Here is a 17,621-nt window from a genome sequence, read left to right on the forward strand (position 1 = left end):
GTTAGGTAGAGAGGTAAGTTGGATACCTGATGGTTGGTAGAAAATTGCCTTTTTCCCCAAATTTAAACATTTTCCTTGACCTTTTTATGATGAGAAAAGTGTAATTGATTACATACTTTCTATCTGTTGACAATAGCTTTCCTTCTTTTCCTAACCCATTAATCTCTGTGGGGAAAACCAAGGGGGCCAATTTATCATGCCTTGTTTTTTGGCGTACAAGCAATGAAAAAGTCACATACCACGGAATCTGCAACATTGCCCATGTGCACCACCTTGGCCAACAAAATGTATTGTATCCTGTGCCAAAAATCTTTGACAGGTTATATCTGATATCTACAACAGGTTAGGTTAGGTCTGGGATAGATTGAAATTCTGGATTAGTAAAAGGTCGGAACCTCTTAGGCCTCTGGCATATTGTGCCATAAGCACCCATAATTAATACTAAAGCACAAGTCTTGATATATTGGCCCCATTCTGTTATTTCCCAGGTGATTTCATTGTTTGTGGCCACTGCAGATCTCATTGCATCATGGTTTTCAATCTCTAGGAACAATACTTACTAGTCTGTAATAAGGATATTGACTGACCTGCTGCAGTGCATTATACCTCATGTTTTTTGTGATGTGTGTGTGAGTGTGGGGGGCAAGATGTTAGGTAATTTACTAATATACATCTGTGTGAAGTGAAGCCTCCTGTCTTTTACCTCATCAGCCAGACATTCCTGTCCATAAAATGGCTGCAGATGGATCTGTCCATGAACAATCGGCATGCCAGGACCTTCATCTTATCATAGTAATATAGTATATAAGGCCGTAAAAAGATGCAAGTCCATCAAGTCCAACCTTTATGAATTAAGTAAATGTTTTATCCCCATAACCCGTGATATTTTTTCTCTCCAGAAAGGCATCCAGGCCTCTCTTGAACATGTACATGGAGTCCACGATAACAACAACCTCCTGCGGCAGAGAGTTACACAGTCTCACTGCTCTTACAGTAAGTGTATTCTAATCCCCCCATTCCCCTAATAATCCTGGTTGCTCTCCTCTGCACCCGTTCCAGCTCTACTATATCCTTTTTATACACTGGTGCCCAAAACTGTACACAATATTCCATGTGTGGTCTGACCAGGGATTTGTATAAGGGCAAAACTATGTCCTTTTTTTTTTTATTGCTTTAGCAGCAGCCGTCTGGCTCAGGACCTAAAATTCAGTTTACCATCCACCAGTACCCCCAATACCCCCATACTTTCATCCCCACACCCATCTTCCCCAGAGAGTTTGTGCTCCAGGAGCAGCAAACTTCGCTCCATATTGTCAATTGCCCGCAGCCTTGAAACTTGCTCATTTACATCCAGAATCTGGGCTTCCAGATGAGCAATTTTCACACATCCCACACAGTAGTATTCCCCCTCAAATGGCTGTTCAAGGAAAGCATACATGGCACAGCATGTACACTGTGTAGCATTGCCACTTATGGAGTCCATCGTGCTAATCGGGAATACAAGAGAAATACGGAACAAAAGAAGATTTCAAAGTAAAGTAACACAAAATACAGCAGTTACCTGCTTAAGTCCCTTAATCCTAAGTCCCACTTTGGACACTGCACACACTTAGGATCAATGTACACTCGCCACAAAGCTCGCACACTCGCTTTTCTAAATGCTCTTAAAAAGGTTATTTACTACAAAAATCTGCTGTGCTCACTGCAACAAGATCTGGCTTCATGAATATTATAATAAGGTCTATGTTCATGTAGATAAAAGCATACATATTTCTGATAACCAGCACTTTTTTTTTAACTGTGGGTTTGTTAGAGCCTTAATTCAACCACTATGGGGGTCACTCGTGGAGCTCATGGAGGTGAATACAAGCAAAGCCTTTCCTGGATATACTGTAGATATTGTTTTCATCTGCTACATTAAAAATCCACTGCATATAAAAAATGGCTTGTTCAAGTAAAAATAATGACATAACACCTAATGCTGCAAACTTTGGTTCAAAGTACTTTTTATTGACCTGTTGTTGTTACCTGTTATATAACTTGGGTAAATACATATCAGTATATTGTCTGTAAACAGCAACTGAAGCCCGGTAACCGAAATACTTGGAACTTTACCAAAAAAATGTCAAAAAATAGGCCCCATATATGGCGTTGCTGCCAAAGGTAATGTATAAGAAGACCGATCTTGGATGACCAATATATTTTTTGGCATAAAAATTGTACAGCATAAACACATTTTGAGCTAATCAGCCCAATCAGTTTCCTAAGACAATCTGAGATATGTACGTGTCATATACATGAGAGATCTCAGTAATCAACATCAACAAATCATCAAAATGGTAAGTAACTAAAAGATACATTTTAGATTTGCTGCTGACCTGCAGAGTAAACAATAAATGTTTCTATTTGTGCTGCTATGTTTGCCGTGCTTGCATTGTCTTGCCAGATACATGTAGATATCTGTTCTATAATGGTGTTTTTTAATTCATATTTTGTATAGAAAATCAATGTAAATGTAATATAGCATTTTTACATACTGTATAAATATATGCTTAGGTAAAAATTTAAGTCATATACATAAATATTACTGGAAATTTCAATCACATTAAAAACTAGCTTAGGGGCTGACCATTCTCCTGAAAAGTCGCAATGGTCAGAAAGATGTGCGGGTACAGAGACAGCAGTCACACCAGGGCCTTGATACCCCTTTGCTACACAAGAAGCATATCCCGTGTCACGGGCTCACCAGTACCCCTCTCTGCTCGCAAGCGCAGTGCCCACACGTCCCTGTTTCCTAGGGCCCGCGCGTGCCAGCTTCAGAAGATTTAAAGGGCCAGCACATCGTTAATTGGCGCTGGCCATTTCCCAGAATTCCATGTAAACCAGCCTCTCCCTGCACACCCTGCCGGATCTTCTTGCCTTGTTCCCTAGAGAGAGCTTTGTTCCTATGCCCTGTGCTGTTGTGATTTCCCGTTGTGACCCCGGTTCTGTTCCCGACTATGCTCCTCCTCTACCTGCCTTGACCTGTTGCTATGTCCCTGACTCTGATCCCATGCTGCCCGTCCTGACCTCCTGCCTATCCCCGACTACAATTCTGCTCAACGTCTGTGTATATCGCCTTGGCTGCAACTGCAGACAAAGTCGCACCTGTGGAACAACCTGGTGGTACCACACCACAACAAGTCCAACCGGGTACCACTTAGAGTCCGGTCCCAGGTGTCAGCTTATGTCATCGTCCGTGGTGGTCCATTGGGCCCACTACCCGTGGAGCCTGACAAAGCAGCTAGCATTATAAATGGCACATGACCCATATGCGTGTCTGTTACTGTTACTACATGTTTTGTTTTGAGGAGCAGAAGCTTCTGGTTTCTACACAGTTATAGCTTATGCAGAGTGTTTGCTTCAGTTTGTAAAATATATAGAAAATTACTATATTAAATTACTAAAAAATGATTGGGAATGCTAAATGCTTGAATTCTCTGCGCCACATTGCTGGAAATGTCAGTGGTTTGTAGCTCTTAGGTTTCTATTGTTGGAAAATTGTATATATTGCAGTGTTAATTCAGATTTTTATGCTACAGCCCACATATTTGAAACATATACATTTTAATTTACTTTACTAGCCCTGGTTATATTTAATTTAATAAGAATCCTTTAATAGGAAACACTGAACAAAATGTGAAAACCTGACATCATTGATCAAGGGACGTACAACAATGACTGGCAGAATATCGTTTACCTATAGGAAAAACATGCCGAGGTATTTTGGTTATAAAACATCATAGGGCATTGTCCTTTCAACATTTTCCATTTTCATCTTTCTATTCAATTCTTTTCATTTCCCATCTTCCACATTTGCCAAAATATTTCAATTTCACTTGATTTACTTCGTAAAAGCTCCTGTGAGCCCATAAAGCTGATGGAAAAGTATGAATATGGTGTGCTATTAAAAGACATCATTAATGGAAACATCTTGTTCTCTTATGAAAAATATTTGCTGTTTGTGATTGACAGGTATATTGCAAAGTCATTTTTTTATTATATTCTCATTTACTGTAGCAAGTAGGAGCCAAATCCACAGAAACATGGCAAAACAGGTCAGAATTTTCCAAATACAGTTATTCTTGGTGCATGGTGTTGTGTATGTAGATATATTTATATAGTTATGTGTGTATATCCCTATCCTGTATAGATCACCGGGCCCAACAATTAGCCCACTGATCATAAAAACACAAGGGGTAGTTCCACTGGTGCGACTAGGCCCATTGTGGCAGCCAGGGAAACAGGGTTAGTAGGACACAGTTCGAGCTTGGGATGACAGCAGGAGTACAGCTTGGAAGGATGAGCTGGAACTCATGGCAGGCAAGTAGGCAGGAGCTTGCACACGGCCCATATGGCAGGAATGGACAGGTCCTTGAAGAAACACAGAAGACACGGAGGCGTCTGGAAACACTGAAGACACACAGGAACGATGCTGAACTGAAGATCCAGCGAGGCAGGATGGGAGGTGCTGGATTATAAGTGTGAGGCCGGATTAACGTGCTCCAATCAGGAGGACGCAGGCCCTTTAAAGCTAGGAGAGCCGCGCGCCCTAGTGAGCGGGGACGCGCACGGCTTGTCGGGAAGCAAGAGCATCGGAGAGGTGAATCTGGGCTGGGGAGTTACCGTGCAGCATTGAGGGGCAGGGGTGTGCCCGCGATCTGTACCGTGGATTGCGAGTACGGCTGTGACAGTCAGCTCCTGGACAGGAAATAGTTATACTTGACCCTCCCCTTTGTTTTTTGTGGAAATGAATATAGGATGCAACATGTATGCCGTACATGGATGGACATGGACATGGATGAAAGCAATTTGATTTTCCTAATTTAACCTGTTTACAGTGCAGAGTGAATACATATTAAAACAAAACAGATTAGTGTAAAGAAGATGCTCCCATGATTTTGTTTTTACAGTTTTGACTGTTCACAATAACTTTTGCTAGGTGTTAATATTATTGTCAAGACAGAGAAGACGTGTGAACCCTGTGCTTCCCACAATCTCTGTCAATCCCTAGTTGCTGGCCCTGCGATAAACCACAGATGACAGCTGGGCTTTGGTCCCTACCTGGGAACGTGCACACAACAAGACAGACAAGAAAACAAAGTCAGGCAAACCAGAATGAAAACCAATTTCGGCAAGGTACTAAATTGTAAGGCAGTAGAGTACTAAAAAGGTGCAAGCAAGGTCAGTATCATAGCAAGCTCAGAAGAGTATTTGGTATAGAAAGAGACTCTGAGATTTGGCACTGAATGAAGTCATAGGTGAGCTTAGATGGACACCACCTGAGCATTTGCTTTGTTTGGCTGTCTGTCACTCCAGCTGGTACCTGTGAAATATCCCCAGGTCAGTGAGGGAGCAAGATTTCAATCACTCCGTCCTCTGTATAACATACACCTGGGTGTGATACTCAGCCAGAAAAACTCACACAGGAGTTCTGACCATTTATTACCTTGTCTAGGTCTAGGTATCATCATTATCAAACATGTTTTCTATTTTTAGGCATAAGAAAAATATGTAAATACCCCAAAAACTTATCACCACAAAAACAAAATGTAAAAGAGCACATAGACCGTACAGTAGACCTAGCCGATCAAATGGTAATAGCAATATGACATAAAAGGAAGGCAATAATAAATGGTTGGACCTTACCAGTCTGTAGACGGAGAGCCTTGAGTAGAGGTGACCCTGGAGTATAGAGGGAAAAAGACAAATATGCATGTTTTTTCATACTTATAGAAGTTTACATACACTAAGAAACTGGTAGGAATGTGTCATTGAGAGTGAAAAGAGTACTGTATGAATATAAGCTGAATGAGTGCTCTGCCAGGAAGAAACTATTACTTCAACAGAGACATACAAAAATGCATTTAGGAACACATACTTTTATTTTTGGAGCTTTTATAGCTTACCAGGGCAAGTAACTAGAAACTTATAGGGTCATCTGTATTGTACTTACCCTGGTAAACTTTCAGCTTCTGCCCGTCACTGGCAGCTGTTTTAGGGACTTCCTGTGACAATATGTTTCCTGCAAGTCCTACTGTAGGCATAATGCCCAAGGCTGCAAGGGTGACATGCATAATGCACAATGCTGCAGGGGTTCAGAGGCATAATGCACAGTGCTGCAGGGGTGACGTGCATAATGCACAATGCTGTAGGGGTGGCATGCATAATGAACAATGCTGCAAGGGTGACATGCATAATGCACAATGCTGCGGGGGTTCAGAGGCATAATGCACAATGCTGCAAGGGTGACATGAATAATGAACAATGCTGCAAGGGTGACATGCATAATGCACAATGCTGCAGGGGTTCAGAGGCATAATGCACAATGCTGCAGGGGTGACGTGCATAATGCACAATGCTGTAGGGGTGGCATGCATAATGCACAGTGCTGCAGGGGTGGCATGCATAATGCACAATTCTGTAGGGGTGATGTGCATAATGCTGGAGGGGTGGCATGCATATTGCACAATGCTGCAGGGGTGACATGTATTAGGGAACATGATAGGAACACAAGCAAATCACACTCACCCAGAGCGTGCTCCTGCTTTGCTGTTTTTGCTGTGTTCCACTTTCCTGGGATCACTTGGCCAGTGATCTCTTCTCACGCCCGATATTTCTGACCGTGGTCACAAAACCCATTGTGCCGCTTATCCCATAAAATGGGATTGGCCTGGACAAGAGCAAAAAGGTGTTCTATAGAAAGGAAAGACATCCTGCTGCTTTTGCTCTATTGTCCAGACTGTCCAGGTAGGTCCTCCTACTGTGTCTGGTCACCCTGCCCCTAGTTCTGGTCACCTTGGATACAGCATGTATATACGGCAGCATACGGTGCACAACCGTATGCAGCACGTATTCAACCCATATTTATATGTTACCATAGACTTCTATGGCCCGTACGGCACAGAAATACAGGTGAAAATAGGACATACTCTATATTTTTCTACGGCCACCATACGGTACGGGCTTAACAAAGGCAATATAAATGATTGGACGTATTGTCCATTGAAATGAATCTGGCCATATGTAACCCGTAATAAAACGTTACGGTAGGGTACGGATACGGCTTCTATTATACGCGTGTGTGAATGTAGCCGAACAATGTAGATCTGTGTATATGGATTTTGCCTTTATGGGCTTGAAAATTACAAATGAGCCTGACAGCTTTAACATGGCCACTTTCTACTGATCATGTTATGGCACCAACTGTGGGTCAAATAGACTGAACCATATCTTATTGCCAAGTGTATCTGAGAACTTCTACGTGTACCAGAGAAATGCTGTGGATGACTAGGCAACTTAGATATTGCAAATTCTTCCCTTCCCGTTATTCGGACCAAGTGGCATATGTTTGACCCTTCATCACACCAGTGTCATTTTCCAATTTATTGATAAAAACATGTCAACATTTTCCCTTTCTTTACAATAATAAGTTGCCCGCTGTGTATTGACGTAATTTTTTCCATTGGTAAACATCTGAAGGGTGTTGCTGAATTACTAGGCTTCCTAAATGAAACTTTTCATTGCCTTTCTCTACACCAATTGGTTGCAGAGCTCTGTGAGAATGCTGATAGAAGTTAATGGTATGCTATTATTATGCTGCCTTTCTTTCAGCTACGTAGGGGTGTGTTGAGATTGGCAGGAATTCACGACCATTGAAACACTTCAAGAGAATAATGAACGCTTCAGGGGTCTATTATCAAGATAAAAGTAGTCACGTAAGTTCTGCTGTGTTATTTGTGCTACTTGCAACCTGTATCTAGTTATCAAACATTTTGGGTTGATTTAAAACTATTCATTGAGTACAGAACGATCCAGCCAAGAACATGTGAGCTGAGACAATGTTACAATGTTCTGTTAATTGTGAATTGGTCAGCTAAAGAGATTTTGCATGCAAGAACATCTAAAGACCTGCTCACCACCACCATTAATGGGGTTGTCCTGTATTGCTCAACTTTTTAGTACTGGCCCCAGGTAGTATGGAAAAAAAAAGAACTTCTACTTACCTCTCTCCTGTGCTCTGTTCAAGTGTGGCACCTCCCGTCACTGCTGGCCTCTGTTGGTACACAGAGGCTCCGTGGTGACATCACGTTCATGGTATACTCCCACTATAGCCTGATACCGGCCACAGCTAGGTGCAATAGCCAGTTTGCATTTTCAACATCCCCACTGGAGGCAGACACGATATGGGGGCAGATATAACCAGGAACTGAGTAGCTGGTTTGGTTGCAGCCAAGGCGCAGATGACATGGTAGCACAATCCTATATAGACTTCATCCAGGGTCAGCAAAGTGAAGCAAGATGCACTCCCAATGTGGTCGCCAGGTCCCTGCTGATTGTAAGGGGGAGGCCCATGATGTTAGTGGCTTAGTCATGGACTCAGACTTGGAAGTGGTGATGATGAAAAAACTCAGAGTATCTTTATTAGCAGGTCTTGCAGACAGGTCAGCAGCCATAACAGGCTGACTAATGTCATTCCTCTATTTCAAGGTAGAAATAAGAACCAGTAGTCTGCTGGCCTGGATAAATCTACTGGGAGCTGAATCAGCTCCGCTGCTTTTACAGCTCAATTTGGCAATCTCTTAACACAGAAATCTTACGACAGAGACCACTTCCTTAGACAATGACCAAGAAGATTACATACATACATATTGCACACAATTATATCCATTCCTAGCACTAGATGATGCTGTTGTTATAACATGCTATACAATGCAGCCCAGACAAGGTGATTTCTAGGGGGTCTGAATGTGGGTTACTCTTCCTAGACAGCTGGTTACAAGTTACAGAGGCCAGCAGGGTGATCAATCCTACTGAGTCCACTCCAGTGAGGATTGCTAGACTAAAGTTTGGTAATCATGCAAGTATGGAATTTTAAACATTGCATACGTATTGCCATCAGCCTCTGTAGAACATCACTGAGCCTTTGTAGACCAACTTAAGATCTGAAAAGTTAATGGTCTGTTATCAGGGTTGTCTCCAATCACAGTTCTGTGACATGGAAAACAGTAGCTTCTTATTGATTATGTCCTACATCACTCAATGTACATGTTTAGTCATAGTATCATAGTATATAAGGCTGGAAAAAGACACAAGTCTATCAAGTCCAACCTTAAAGAATTAAACTTATGTTTTCCCCATAACCCGTGATATTTCTTCTCTCCAGAAAGGCATCCACGCCTCTCTTGAACATGTACATAGAGTCCGCCATAACAAACTCCTGCGGCAGAGCATTCCATAGTCTCACTGCTCGTACAGTAAAGAACCTTTGTCTATGTTGATGGTAGAATCACCTCTCCTCTAGATGTAGAGGATGCCCCCTTGTCCTGGTCACAGGCCTAGGTATAAAAAGATCTTTGGAGAGATCCTTGTACTGCCCGTTCAGGTATTTGTATATTGTAATGAAGTCTCCTCTGTATGTCTGTATATGATATTGTATGTATGTGTGTGTATATTCTGCATGTCAGTAAATAATACTGTATGTCTGTGTATATGCTGTATGTCTGTATATGATGTAATACGTATGTGTGTATATGCTGCTTGGGTGTATATGGTACTGTATGTGTATGTATACTGTATGTATGTTTATGCTGTATCTATATACTGTATATTAATATATTTTTATATGAGTGTATACTATGTATATTTTTTTTACATGGGGAAGGGGGGCCCAATTCAAAAATCTGCTATGTGGCCCAGCCTCTCCAAGTTACCCCCCTGTTGGCACTTGAGGTGGAATCATGGCTTTTAGGTTAGTATTTTCAAGCTACAGACTTGCAGAACCTGAGACACATTGTTAAAACCCTCCTTGGTCTTTCTCAAGGGACTATGCAAATTCATAATTTTTGATATGTTTTCAGGTTTTTATTTATTGCGTTCACCATGGAGGTCCAATATTTTTTTAAATATTTATTTTAAAGATTGCTACAGATGAGGTGATACCAAATCTGTGGTGTGTTTTAAAAAGTTATTGTTTTTATGTACTTTATGTGATTTATACATGTACTGGTGCTGTTTTGGGGACTTTCAGTTTATTTTTTTAATAAACTTTTTTTTAACCTTTTCAACTTTGTTCTTTTTTTTTTAAACATGTTCACTTGTTCAAGCTAATACACTGCAATACAGGCAGTCCCCAACTTAAGAACACCCAATTAGGCAACCACCAGTTACAAATAGACCTCTCTGCCCACTGTGGTGATGTGATTGCAATGATCAACTATAAGGTGTCTCCATTGAAACTTTATTGATAATCCTTTTTCCCATGACAGCCCAAAATTTTGCAAATCCTATTGTCATAGGGAAGGAATAAAATACTTTGTCTGGAGTGCAAATTCAACTTTAACAAAATGAAAGAAGCTAACGTTTACATAACACTTCCTGCCTAAGGAGGATAAGACAGTATAACAGTCTGTAAATTCAGATGACAGAGGGGCTAGGGTAGCCCCTCAGACCAATTAGCATAATTTTAAAAGTTAATTTTAGAAGGAAGGAAGCCATGTATAACAAATATAAGAAGATTACCACAGTCACAGTACCTAGATCAGTCAGTGTCCATTGTTTATCTTTGATGGTAGATTTCCTGTAATGGTTCTTAGGGCCCCTGAAATTACAAACTGGGCCCTGCTAATAATGTACTGACAGACTTTGTGGGATAAAAATGTGTCTACTTTTATTAGGTGGTAGAAAAGGCTAAATAACACTGACTAGTTTTAATGCGTGAATATTATATGGTAAAATATATACAGATATATGCAGAGTACTCAGCTGAAGATGTCTACAGTTTATTACTACATGATATGTGTGTGGTAAATATGGCTCATACTGTATGAGACATTAGCTCATCTGGAATTTACCAGATTACCAGCATGGTCCTCAATACAGCCAATAGTATTGCACATTATGAATCTCTGAGGTTTCTGACTGCATCATGGTGATTTCAAAGCCTAATCCTTTGCCAGTAGTAATTCATCATCATTAGTCTAGTTAATAAGTTTGGCTGTTGCTTGAACAATTCTTGATTTCAATAAGCACAAAAATACCTTTTTTGTAATTATTACCAGGCGTAAGAGTTCACATATCTTCAATTATTTCTTGCTATACAAGATGGCCAATGTAAGCAGTGTTACTAAGATGAATGGATTTGGTGAGTATCTGAATTCCTCTGTCAAGTGTGAACTCCTAGTGATCCATGATATAATTACATGTGCATGAGAAGAAAATAGAGAAATCATCTCAGCAATACACAATTATAGCTATAAAATCTCAAATAATATAAACTGTGGAGTAACAGGCAAGATGCAGAAAATAGGGATAGGCAGAAATATCAGGGAATAGATTGGCGGTACATCCCTTCTACATGTGTCAGAGCTGGTAGCAATCTTGTGCAGGGAAATTGGCAAAAAAGACCTAGAGCAGTGATGGCGAACCTTTTACAGACCGAGTGCCCAAGCTACAACTAAAATCCACTTATTTACCGTGAAGTGCCAACATGGCATTTTAAGGAGTAACTTATTCATACCTGCTCTTCCTCAATTTTGTATCAACCCCGTGAGGCCACCAATACAGTTGAAAGAAGGGCAAATGCAGACTCTCATTATAGCTTCTGTCTGGGGTCTCTCTGTAGAATGAGAATCGTGGTTCCAGCAGGAGGATCTCCAAAGACATTACATTTCTGTCAACAGCCTCTCACTTTTCCCGCAGTTACAAGCAGCCAATGAAATGTCGCTTTAAAACATTATCTCTTAAGTTGCCTGGGACTCCGTCCTGAAGTGATGGTCTGAGTGCCCACAGAAATGGCTCTGAGTGCCACCTTTGGCACCCGTGCCATAGGTTCGCCAGCACTGACCTAGAGGGATGCTCTGGAGTTGGGGGTCAGGTTGTTAACTTAGGTTAGTTTTAATAATTATTCCTGTATTTATAGCTAACTTTTATCAATTTGCAAATTGGTTCAGAGAAATGTGTTTTCTGGATCACCAGGTTTAATTTGTTTACTTTAGACATTTTAGAAGCAAAATGTTTAAATTTTTCCATAATGCAGTCAAATAACTATTGCCCAGTGGCTGTTTTTGTGGAAAGAGTTTGACTTGTAAATTTCACAATTCTGATGTAAATATTGCTTATTTAACAGTTAAAGGGGATGCTCTATTGTTAATAAACTTCTGGAGCTGGGGGTTGGGATTTTTAACAAGGGCACAGAAGGGTAAAGAAGCTTTGCTGAGCCCACCCATCGTTATTCCCAGCAGTGTAACAAGCGCTGGGATATGGGGGTGGGTGTTGCCAGCAGTTCTTCTGTGCCCCTGTAAACAAAAGGGGGCACAGACCAGCGAAACAGCAGCATGTGACACCAGGAGCGTCGGAGGAAGTGAGTACAGATTTTTTCTTTTTAAAAATCCCTCCCTGGCCCAGCTCCTAAATTTTGAAACAATCTCACAACCCCTTTAATCAATTTTTGGTGGAATGGAAAGAACAATTGTTATGTGGATTTATACAAATATGATAATGCCAAATATACATTGCTCAAAAAAAAGGAAAAAGTAAACAGCACAATGTAGCTGCAACTCAATCTAACTTCTGTGAAATCAACCTGTTCAGTTTTGAAACAACACTGATTCTGAATCAATTTCTCCTGTTGTTGTGCAAATAGAACAGACAACAGGTAAAAATTATACCTATAAAGTAGTGGTTCAGTAGGTGGTGACCACACACCATTTCTCTGTTCTCATCCTTTGTGGCTGTTATTTTGGTCGCTTTTGAATTTTGTCATTAGTCTCACCTCTAAAGTTAGTGTCAAGCAGTGTCTACAACACAGATAGTGGAGCTCCCGGCTGGCCCGGCCTCTCCCATCTGTCACTATATCCCAGCGCCTACAATGCTGAGAGATAGGGATGGATTGGAGTGACCGACAACCTCGGACGGCTGGAAGCTCCCCGAGTGCAGCTTCCGTGCCCCTGTAAACAACAGGGGCATGGATCAGCACGGGATGGAGGAGGTGAGCACACATTTATTTTTTTTAAAAAGCCCAGCCCATCCCTAATTTATTGCTAGTCTTAGCAATTATTTAGTTTATAGAATGTGGGGACATTACTTATTAAGTGTAGGCGTGCTATTCAGTATGGGGTTATTTTTTTAGTGCATTTGGAGGGCATTAATAAGGTGGAGGCTCCTTTCAGCAGGCATGAATAGAAAGGTGCAATAATATGGGTGGCATTAAGTTTTGGCGGCATTATTTAGTGCAGGTCACATTGAGGCAGTTTTTTAGGCTGTTTTCCAACTCCTCTGAAAAAAGGAACATGTCCTCACTAACTATGGGGAGTTTCCAGACAGAATATAGCCTGTGTGCCAGAAAATTCAGTCAGTGCATCAAAAAAATCAATATTGTGGTGCAGAAAACTAGACCAACTAATATGAGGTATAAAGTACGACTCACCAGTTTTACACTGCACCAGATTAATCATATAGCATCAGACACAGTGATTAATCTGGCGCAGCTGAGAACCGTCTAGTTCTACTCTCCACTGGCCTAAAAACCAACACATTAAAGGAAATTAACCATTTAAAAAAATAAAAAAAAACATCTAAGGATACTCACCTACTTTTATGCTTGACATGCCGGGATCACTTAGAAAAGAAAGTTATAAAAAGCAGCACAGAGCGCGTAGACAATATGTCCAGCACTCCAAGCTGTCAATGCACTCCCTTGTCACCTCCCTCGTAGGTGACATCTCGTGTGATGTCACCTCCCTCATGGGCAGGGGAGAGGGAGGCATGGGGGCATGCATAATTAGCAGCATAGGACACCGGACATCTTGTCCCCGCGCTCTGTGCTGCTTTTTATGACTTTCTTTTCTAGGTGATTATTTATATGTTTGTAAAACACAAAAATGTGAATAAAAATGATTTGATTTAAAAACCAGCATAGACAATGATAGGAAAAAACAAGAATAAAACTGAGTAAAATGGCAAAATAAGGTGTTAAAAATGTTGCTATTGCAGTATTTATGGTATAAACCTTGTACACTATTTTTACCTGTTGTATTGTAATACACTTTTTTCCCCAAGTAGCTGGGAAATGTTTCTGAGACTTAATCCAGATTATGTTACCTCCAGTGAACCTCAGGTAACATTTTGACAAACTGAATTTTCCCCAGATGTCATTGATCTGTAAAGCGATGTGGATAAATGTAAAGATTTAAACTATTACATCTATATTGCCTATGGCTGCTGTCTTGCACTTCTGCATGGGAATAATGCATCCAGGGTTTATATAAGCAGTTTTTTTCCCATTAGATTCAATGTAGGAGAATGTTGAGAAACCTGAAAAAATAGAGAATACTGCAGGTCATTATATCACGTCACAGAAATTAAGCTTCTAACAAGCAGCCTGGAAACACCAAACAGTAATATGACATCGCTAGTCTAACTATAACAAAAAGATCTATGTTATCTATAACTGTGTGTATGGTGTGGTAACATAAAAAGTATGAAAAAGAAAGTTAACCAATGCAAGCTACCTGCTGAGGTAATTAAACAGGTGTGGGTTACCTATAACTACCCATAGGCGGCAGCATTGTGTTATAATCAGAGAATTTATTTTATGTATGCATCAACATAAAAAGTATTAAATAATAATAATCTTTATTTATATAGCCCAATCATATGCCATAGCGTCTTACAAGTCATATACAAATAAAATACTACATTAGAGTACAAACAGTCATATGGAACAATAGGAGTGAGGGCCCTGCTCACAAGAGCTGACAGTCTATGAGAATACTGTACAAAAAGAAAAAATATATTAAATATAATATTCAAATTATGAGTTCACTCAGTCCAACATTTAGTGATCACAGACTGACGATCGACAAGCGGGGGCATAGCTTAAATTGGTTGAAACCAGGCCCAGTAGCTGTAGGTGGTTCATAAGGTGCCCCTTTACAATGCGGTGGGCCCAGTATTTTTAATATCCTTGTTTTTATGTATAATGAAATCAATTGAGAAAACAGCACATTTTGTTATATTTGATTATTATCATGAGCTAAAAAAATACAGAATTAGGCTACATTCACACTACAGTATGGGGGACGTATATACGGCCGACGAATATGCGGCCGATATACGTCCCCCATACACTTCTATGGGCTCGCGGCGCCCTACGGGAGTGGTACGGTTCAGCACACGTGCGGCACCGTACCGCTCCGTAGCCCGGGAAAAGATAGGACTTGTCCTATCTTTTCCCGTATTACGGTGCTGCGGCCATACATCGCTATGGAGAGGGGCGGGCATGAGCTGCGCTCACCTCCTCCTCCTCTCCCCGCGCTGCCGTGTGCCCGCCGTGCTACGGTGCGGCGGGCTCACGGCAGTGTGCATGCAGCCTTACAAAATCTCAAAATTTCGGTTTAAATGGGTTTTCTGGGCTAAATCTACTCCTGGGGGCTTGCCCTGGCCTGATCAAATATGCATTTCCATGGAAACTGGGTGTAGCATCTTTGCCGATCTACTATCAACAACCTATCCTTTGGATCATTCATTAATATTTATGGGTTGGAAAACCTTTTTAAACTGTTCATTGGTTGTGACAAGAAGGTTTTTTGCTGCAAGTGGATGAGAGTTGTTTAGCGTGCGACCATGACACGATTGTGATGTGTTTGATGTGGCACAACTAAGTAATTCTGCTGATAATTTTTAATGAATTTATTAATTAGTTACAGTTTCATGAACTGTTAACATGAAATTGCCAATAAATAATAATTTTGTTACAAATTATTGAATTATGCATAATGAACGTGTTGTGTCCGCACTGTCTATTCACACCCTTAGATTGCCTCCATTTTGTGTGTACTGCAACTCATAAAACTGAAATACCAAGATTCAGTCATTGTGCAATCACAACAATTAACCCATTCATGACCATTTCATAATCCCATAAGGGGACATTTATCAGTGCTTCTACATCAGTTTTCTAGCATAGAAGCACTGAAATAATTGCAATTTGTGCACTGCAAGAAATTGCGATTATTTAAGGTTTTTGCACACCTCCCCGGCATGTGGATGGCTACATCAAGGTCTAAGCCTCTTGATATATTCGCTGGAACAACTGGGGCGTTGTCTTGACCATATGCCGTAGATCATATAGAGGAGTTAAAACCCCAGCTCAGAGTCCCACTTTTGAAGTCCACTGCATGCATCACACACTACAACAATGGGGCAAATTTACTTACCCGGCCCTGTCGCGATCCCCGATCCAGAGGGTCCGACGAAGATGAAGTCCGGCGCGATTCCCTGCATCTGTCACTTCCCCGACAGTTCACCTTCTTCTTTCCAGTGTATGTAAGTGCATGTCTTGCGACACAATTTTTGATGTTAAATCCCTCGCCCTGTCCGAATCTGACGGATTTTCCGACGGCCCGCCCCCCGATTGTGTCGTGTGATGCACCAAATTCCAAGCGTGTGCGCCAAATACCCCTGTTCAATGCAGCGCAAATAGGAAATCGTCGGGAAACCTGATGAAAATGCGGTCCGCAGACCCTTAGTAAATGAGCCCCATTACAGTATATAAAAATAAATAAAGGTTTCCTTTTAAAATTGGTAAATAGCTTTATTTTTCCATTTTGCAATTTCAATTGGGTAAATTGTCATTTCTGGTTGAGATATTGTAACTCAGTGCAGATTAGACTCCATATTTCACAGTGAAGTGGCTGCTGTGTTTCCAACCAATGTGTCGCCAGCGTTAGAGGGAAATCCTCTGGCCTGGAATTCCCCTTTAAACCAAATTGAAGAGTTATTGGCAGCTTCAAACCATTCAAGTATTACATTTATCACCTATTACATCTATTTGTAAAGAAAACTGATTATGTTTCACAAGTATGAGTTTGTATGGTTATATTTGTTTGGTGTATGGTCAAACTTGCTGCTTTGAGATATATTGGCCCACATTTACTAAAACAGTGTAAACTGTACTATGAGGTCTGCCTGTGTAGTGTGCAGAGTGCGCTAGATTCCGCAATTTCAGGGCCCATTCTTCATGAATCTGACGATCCCTGCACTGCTCCGACAGAGGGCACCAACCTTTTTTTTGGTGCACCTTTAACATAGGGCATGTGACACACTTCTGTTTGACTCTGTATAATAAATGTGTCACATGCACAAAAACAATCACAGAAAAAATCTTGTGAAATCAGCTCACCCTCTCCGTTTGAACAATCCACATGGTCTTGAGTCTGGACACTCCAGCACGGAAAACCTCGGTCACAGGTGTGTATAACGATGAAAAAGAAAACTATTTCCAGCTGGACATCAGACGTCAGAATTTTCGTTAAAATTTAACAATTTTTATTTTAGATCCATTAAAATAGACAAAGTAATGCATTACACAGCATAAGGAGTAAAAAAATAGCACTTAAGCTTACGCGTTTCGGTAGTTATACCTTATTCATAGCTTCTGCATGACTTTCTGCAGTCTGGCTATTTAACCCTGCCCTGTTTCAATCCCATGGGTCTCTGGGTGGAATTTCTTAACCCTTTCTATAGTTTCAAGACACACATCTAATACAGGGAAAGAGTAGTAGTAGGAGTGTGTGGGGGGC

The 17,621-nt window shown here is 40.9% G+C and overlaps 1 long non-coding RNA gene across 1 annotated transcript in view; it reads left to right on the top strand.

Moving 5' to 3' along the window:
- LOC140132979 (uncharacterized) overlaps nt 1-17,621 on the top strand; it is a 60,754-nt gene that overhangs the window by 5,441 nt on the left and 37,692 nt on the right. The window contains exon 2 of the long non-coding RNA XR_011855759.1: nt 900-993. This is a non-coding gene — a long non-coding RNA (uncharacterized lncRNA). The remainder of the gene's footprint in view (nt 1-899; nt 994-17,621) is intronic.

Source organism: Engystomops pustulosus, chromosome 5 (genome assembly GCF_040894005.1).
Source record: "Engystomops pustulosus chromosome 5, aEngPut4.maternal, whole genome shotgun sequence".
NCBI lineage: Eukaryota > Metazoa > Chordata > Amphibia > Anura > Leptodactylidae > Engystomops > Engystomops pustulosus.